Here is a 7,865-nt window from a genome sequence, read left to right as displayed (position 1 = left end):
CATTTTGAGGTAGAATATCTGGGATAAAGCAGAAGCAGGTGTATAAAACCAAAAGGGGGGAGGGTGTGTCAAGAACATCTGGGTTTTGTTACGTTCTTTCCGTTTTCTGCCGAGTGCATCTTGGGTGTGTTGGGCTGGCTGGAGACATACGGTACTGTTACACTGCACAGGTGGTGTGATGTCCAGCAATCCCATACAAGTGGCCGAAGTCAGAAATAAAATGAATAAACAGTAGGACACTGGACTAGCCTTAGAGGAGGCAAGTTGGTGTGTCGAAGTCAGGAGGTTTCCCACTTCCTGGCACATTCCCTCTGTTGAGCTGGGTCTTCTGCACTGTAATTATGTAAAATGAGTTAGTTGGCTTAGTGTAATGGTGCTTATGCATAGCTCTTCAGCGAAATCATCGTGTGGAATAGGTGGTCTGGGGGAGCATTTGCCCCAACCATCTGCGGGGGCATCTGACAGGTGAGATGGTTAGGTTAGCCAGGTAAATTCCCCTGGACTCCCAGAAGGAATGTGGTTCTTGCTGCATGTAGATGGAGTCAGGGAGATAGTTCAGTAGGTAAGCGCAGGAGCCTGACCTTGGGTAGTGTAAGTAGATCTCTCAGCCTACATGTCTCTTACGGTAAACATGGGAGAGTTCTGCCTATGATTGTTTCCTTGTCCTGGTGGGCTTATCTCTAAGATAATGACATTATTTGAATTTTCCAGTATTTTTAAGGGAATGCACTTTTCTTTGTCCTCTTTGATTGCAACTTAATAGAACCAGCTGAAGTACTAACAAAGAAGAGCAACCGTTAGAAATGGTTGTCCTCTTTCAGAAGTAGCTAAAACCACTACCTGAACAGCTAGAAATGTGTGGCTTCTCTGAGAAGGGGGGAGATGAAAGAATAAGCATTTTGAAACAGTGGAGGGTCAAAACTGCGTTAAAAATCCAGAGGGGTAATGAAGAGATGTAACATTTCCCAAATAGGATAATTGTTTCTTGTGCATATCCATTATAAAATACAAACTTAGGTTTAGGGAATAGGTTGACCATCAAAATTACAAAGGGTAGAAATATTTCTCTGCTATACAGGTTATTTTCACACCTTCCAAAGTGCTTGGTGTCCTCTGTGAGAGGCAATGTAGACCGTTAAATGGATGGCTGATCTGAGCAGCTTCTCTTACCTATATTTTCCTTTAAAAACACAGGCATTTCCCTCAGCTTCTCCAATTTTACTGTTGAGTTTTTCATCATGCTTTCAATGCAAAGTCAAGCTGTTTGTTGTCAAGGTACATACTAGAGGAGGGAGTCAAACTGCCAAAATCCCCTTTGCATGCTCTTACCTAGCACTTAAAATTCTTTTTCTATGGGAGTTTTGTTTAAACCATGCATGAGTTGTCTTTTTTCACTGTCTCCATGTCCACATGCTGACACCATTTGCTCATGTTTCATTCTTTCCTATAGGATCTTTCCGCTGTTGTTGTCCAATTCATATCTGCCACCTCTTTTAGGCAAGGAAGTGTTAAGTTCCTTCCATTTTTAGGCAAGAAAGCATTACATTCTCTTGTCATTTTTTCTTATGATGCCAGTCTTGGAAAACTCTGCCTGTTAAATTGACTGCAGCTGGGAAAAGGAGATGCTTTCCCATCGGTAGAATAGCTGTTACTCTTTTAGGGGCTGTTGAAATACTTGTAGTGAAACATTTCGTTGCTGTTTCTAATAGCCCTTGTTGAACTAATTCTGTGATAACAGATCAATATACAGAAGGAAGCTGGTGGAGGTGTAATGACAAAAGAAATGTAGGTCTCAGCCAGTTGGTATGGAATCCTTCAGGTATTTCATTAGTGTGACAGGATTTCCATCTCTGACATGTGAGGTTGTAGAATCTTTATTCATATCTACTCCTCAGCTGAGTGTTACAGCTTAATAACAATGAAATCGACAGGATTTGTCAGTTATCGGTGTAAGGACTTTAAATCTTTAGACCTGTAATCCAGAATGCATTGCATGATTACAGTAAACTTTTCAGAGACATTAATGGGACAATATACACTTGGAGGAGACTGCAGAAAGCAGCCACATTTCTTTTTCCACGGGTTAGAAAACAGGCAGACTAGAGGACATTGGCTTGGGGTTGGGAATATCTTCCTCTGAGTTAAGCTGCCACAGGTTCTTGTTGAAAATGGTATGATTTTAATATTCTGCTGAAAACTGTAATAAAAGGAGGGGAAGGGAAAAATCTGTAAAGGCACGGCAGCAATTTCTTCTTTTTATTTCATTAGCTTGCGTAGCTGTGCCAGCACACGTTCTAGCCAATCTTTGTTAAAATAAAAAATAATGCTATCATTTGCAGGCAGGTTTCCATATGAACAGAAACAAAGAGTAGCACGGAGCTTCATCTCATGAGGAAATCTCTTTTCTTCAAATATTCTGGTAGGTTATGGGAAGTATACTTTTTTTTTTTTCTATTTCTGTTTTCTGGAAAGCTTTATAAGTGCATCTAATTTGAGGAAACTGTTTTCTTTAAAACGATGAACTGATCTTAAAAAAAAAAAAAAGAAGTTGGGTTTGCATCAAGCCAGATACCTTCGTGGTACAATGAGAGTAAGTTCGTTTTGTGTGTATTTTTTCATAACTTTGCATGAAACGTGCTTTGCTTCTGATTGAAGCCTGAAGTTGTTGTTTTAAGAGATGGGCTCTTTGGAGCCTTTCAGGAAATGCTGACCTGACTGTGGGGTGTGCTTCTCCTGTGTAACAAAAGGGGGGAAAAACGATAGCAAGGGAAACTGCCTCTACTTATGTCATCAATCAGCTCTGTGTTAGGGAACCAGGATGGCTCTCATGTGAACTGTTGACATCTAACAAATTTCGAGCTGAATGGCTGGGTTTTAAGAGCTATTGGCAGCTGTGTAATAACTACAATTAAAATCTCCATAATAAACTACAGTTTTAATCCCAAATACCAATAGAGTTCAAAGAGGGAACTGGAATTTCTTGATGATCAGTGAGAACTTAAATTATCTTTATGGCTGTAAATTAGTATATCAGACAGCTGTAAATTAGTATATCAGACTACTTGCTTGAATTGAGGTATTTTATAAGGAAACTGAAAGCATAGATCCCATTTTCAGTATGATTTGAGGATCAGACATGAAATCTTAGGAACCGAAGTAGCTGTAAGCAGGTGTCTCATTAACACTTGAAAATGTGGACTGGATTACTTAACTAAAGGATATAGAAATGTGATGACATTTTTCATAAAATGGAAAAAAAAAAAATTCTTATAGCCGTTTGACCAAAAGTGATGTTTTCTTTGGGCCTGTGTGCATTCTGACATTTTCAAAGAAGCCCACAAAACCTGACTTGAAGTGGAAAGTTGAAGCACTGTGATTTGTTGAGTTAAAACGAAGTGGACATTCTCAGCCTATTGAAATATTTTATTTAAAAATAAATCCATGTAAGTGATACAGTATCATGTGAAGATAAACATCTTCATTCTGTTGAAATCAATTGACCTAAGTAAAACTTTGTAGATAGCTGTGTTTTGCAAGATAGTTCTTTACTTTCTGGTTGTCTTCAGGTGGATTTTTTTTTCAGTTCCATTTGGAAGAAGAATTTCATGATCAAGTAGATGGACTCTACAATATTAAACATAGAAAGCCTTCCTTTTTTTTTTCCCCTCTGCCTGGACCTTTTCTGCAGAGACTTTGCTGTGATTTATCTTTTCAAGTTCCCATAATAAAGAATTGGCTAGTTTATTGATGAAGGTGAAGTTGTGAGATTCAAATATTATGTGAGCCTCAAATAAAAAGAATTAAAAAGATATTTGGAAACTTTCTCCAGAAAGAGAAAGATTATTTTACTGAAACAGCTGAAAAAGCTTAGGCTTTTCAAATAATTGGTAGGAGACTCTTCTGAAATGTCAAGGAAATGCTAGGTCTTTAATCAAAACCACATATCAAAACAGTGGTGAGGGACCAAATGGATCCTGGCACATGTTTCATGGTGAGCGCTAACCTGGAGGAGGAAGGAAGTGGGGACTGAGTCAGGGGACTGGCCTCTTCCTGCTGATCAGCACTGACCAGACTGGTGGGGAAGTGCAGGTCAACAGAGCTTGGGGTTGGTACGTGATCTATGAGAGTGGTTAATGCTGCATGTTTTAGAGCCCTGTGTGGAGCTTGGGTAATCTGTCTCAATACTGAACTGTTGCAGTTATTTTCTGGCTCCCTGGTTATTATTTCGTAATCTGAAACGATTTTCTTGTGTAATGTAAACCATAGCTGAACGGTAGAATGGTCAGCAGTATTAGTCCCTATCCTGATCATTCTTGCTCAGCCTAGATAACATACCAAACCCTTTATACCTTGTCTACCAAGATGTTTTTTCTCTTGTCCCCTTGACTCTTAATTATGTTATTTGAAGCACTGTCTTGGTACCACACTACCCAGCAAATTTCATCTGAAGTACAGGAAGCACAAAATTTAGGGCTCTGCATTACCATGAGAATATAACATCAGACTTGTGGGAGCTAGATGTCTCTCCTCAGTTCCACATGCCGGACTCAGGAGGGAGGAAACCTCCTCTGCTGTCAACTCTGCTTGAGTTAATGAAGTTCAAGTCCACCATCTAACTTGGTGCAGGGGATTCTAGCGGCACTGGGGGATTCCTGGCAAGCAGAGGAGGAGAGAGTCTCCAGGTCAGATGGGATTGTTCAGACATCTTAGAAATACATTGCTGCCTTACAATGACTTTGATAGGACAGGGATCTTGAGTCGCTGTTACCACACTTTATCACCTAACAGCTTTTCTCAAAGCAGTGGACTTTCACTGCACATTGCAGCTGAAAGGCTGGTCTGATGATCTTGAAGGTCTTTTCCACCCGAAACTGTTCTATGATGGCAGCTAAACATATGAGTGCTTATATAGCCCTGATTAAAGCAGTCCTAGATAAATACTGTGACACGCATAAACTGCTTTCCACTCTGCAGCTCAGCCTAGGTAGCTTTTCCTCATTCTGAATGCAACTTAGTTGTGCACGTTTGAGCATTTTTATCAGTGGATAAACGACTCTCCTGCTTAATTAGGTACGTGCTAAACCCCTCACTGATTCATGACCTATGTCGCAGGTCTGTGCACATGCACTGGGCTCCAGATTTTGTTGAAAGTCTGGCTGTGGTACTGTGTGATGTGCACCTGGCAGAATTCTTTGGGCTCCTGGCATAAAGTGACATCAGTATGTGCTTTGTACAAAAAATATTTTAAGTAATAGTCATGTGACACAATCATGAAGAGGTGAGTCTAAACCCGCAAGCATTCATAGTATGTCCCTACCTAGGTGTAGATCCCTTCGTTTTTACAGGCCTTGCTGCTGCTGACCTGAGCTACTTTTGTAAAGCTGTGGTGATCTTTGTTCTTAAAAGGAATAACCTTTCGTTCCTGTGGTGGCAGTCTGTTTTCTTTTGCTTGTGTAAATCACTGAATGTGCGTCTGTAAACATTTCAAAGTGAAGTAACAGCATTTTTTTCAAGTCCAGACTTAAATGGATAAGCAAAATTTATCCTATGATTTGTTTTATCAGGAAATGCTAAAGGATTTTGTGTTCCATCCACAGCCATTTCAGAAGCTGGTATAGCTTGGTGTTATGTTAAAACTGAGTTTAGTCTTTCTGGAAGCCCTCTAATGCAGAACAGTTGTTGAATTATCCTGGCTGTAGCTTGTCCTTGTTTTGTTAGCTAGTTTCCTCCAAAAAGAAACTGTTCTTAGGCAGCATGCTGTTATCCTTGATGTTGTATAGGGCTGTTGCAGTGTCATGCGATTGGAGTAAAGTGCTCCTCTTTGGCACATCTACAAAACTGAGATGGCACTTACCTAAATGAAATTAAATTGAAGGTCATGTTCAGAAGGTGCCAGTCTTCCAGCTAAGTTGGACATCCCAGCTGTCCAGCCCAACCATTAATTTTTAGGACTAGCAACTATGATGGTTCGTTAATTTGCTTTTAAAAGACCAGGCTGAGCTCCAGGTCAACTCAAATGCCTGTTTGTCATCTCCATTTTAGCAAAGTTCAAAACACTTTTGGAGCAACTGAATTCCTAAAACTTCAGGTCAGAGCTTGCTAATGAGAAATGGTCCTTTAGGGAAAAGCACTGTCATTTCTTTGCTGCAGTAGCACGGAGTCAGTCTTTGTGAGTGACAGCATCTTTGAAGCAGCAGTGCATGCTTGCCATCTCTTCTCTGTGCTTTCTCTCTGGAGCTTGACAGGGCACGCATCTGTCACACTGCCTGCTGGAGGACACAGTAGTGGAAACTTCCAGGGAAGTCCTGTAAAGGCTCTTCAAAGTGTGCTGTAGTGTCCCCAATTAACAATGGTATTGAGGATGTGCGCATTTATATACCTACAAGTCAGTGTTCTTAGCAGAGAGGGGTAGTGTGTTGTGGCTGTAAGGTGGAAATATGAGTGTCTCATACAGAAAATAACATTCCTAATACAGACTCCTGCAATTGCTGGTTATTGATCTGTGGAAAACTGCCAGGTCTTTCACAGATAACATTGTTGGGGAGAGAAAGCAGTTCTGGAAGTGTTGTTGCAGTTACTTAAAGTAATAGTTATTTTTTATAATAAACTATGAAGTTATTGGTGTGTGGAGATAATTTCGGATGTTAAATTCATTCTTTTCAGATGTAGTTAGAACTTAATTGATGTTTAACTTTTGCGGTTTTTTACTTTAAAGCTAGTTTGATTTACAGTGGATTGTGGAAGGCAATGGCCTTTTCACTCTTGTGTGTGTATCCACATTGATACACCCACACACAGAATGTCTGTGCACTGGTAAGACAAAGGGACACTGACAGTCCTTTTAAGTGTTGTGGGTTTTTTTTATAGCAAGAATGATACTGTAAAGAAATAATTATTACTGGATTTCTACTGTGATGACAGAAAAAATGTGGAAGTTGAAACAACTCTGGTATGTTTACTGCATCTAACAGCAGAAGACGTTCAGAGTGCCTCTTGATTTCTGTTCTGGACTATCTTTGGGAAAGTCACCTTCACGAGCATTGAGACCACGTGTAAGCGGGTGGTCTAACGTGAGTACACATGGACCTCAGAACTTAGCTGAAGTGGCATAGCAGACAGTGCTGTTTGTTAAGTAAAGTTACCTATTTACCTTGATAAGAAGGAACCAATGAAATTAGCAGCACTAGTGTCCAGAGCGCTAATGAAGGGAAAAATTATAACTTCTGCATTGGTTTTGTAACCTTCAGAGTGAGAAGCCTATAGCCGTATCTTTAATGTAAAACCAGCCACTTCTCAGTTCCCTCACAAGAAGAAAACATTCTGTTTTGAGGATCGTTAATGGTTTTGAGGGTTTCTTGTTTTGTTTAAGACTGCTTCTAATAGTTGTTGTAACCTATTTGCAAGATGATCAGATTATAATTGTTAATTGTAGAGGGGAACAGTGTAATTGTCCTTCTGTGGGCGGGGTTAGATACTGAGATTTTTCTCTTTGAGAGTGTGCATGGCAATGCAAGTGAGATTTTCTGAGGAAGATGACTCTGGAATCAAAGATTAGGAAATGAAGATTTTTACAGTGAGTTGTCTACTGTCTTCAAGTATTGGCATTTAGCATTTTGATTGTGGACACTATTTCTTAACAGTCCTCTATTTCTGTTTCAAGTGGTCTGCCAATTGCAAACCAGATGTTAGGATTTTAAGTGGTTTGTTTGGGATGTGTGAGTGTCAACACAAGAGGCGGCAGTGCTGTGGTTTTTAATGGGGACAATACAGGGTGGCTATGGAGGTGTGCCCAGTCAGTTTATCAGGCAGCTTCCTTTTTTTATGCAGCCCTGGGCAGATGAACTGGGCTGAAAAGTAGTTGAGAA

Source organism: Leptosomus discolor, chromosome 4, assembly GCF_034619465.1.
Source record: "Leptosomus discolor isolate bLepDis1 chromosome 4, bLepDis1.hap2, whole genome shotgun sequence".
In the NCBI taxonomy this organism is placed as follows: domain Eukaryota; kingdom Metazoa; phylum Chordata; class Aves; order Leptosomiformes; family Leptosomidae; genus Leptosomus; species Leptosomus discolor.
The sequence above is the reverse complement of the archived record's forward strand: the minus strand, read 5'-3'. Positions refer to the sequence as shown.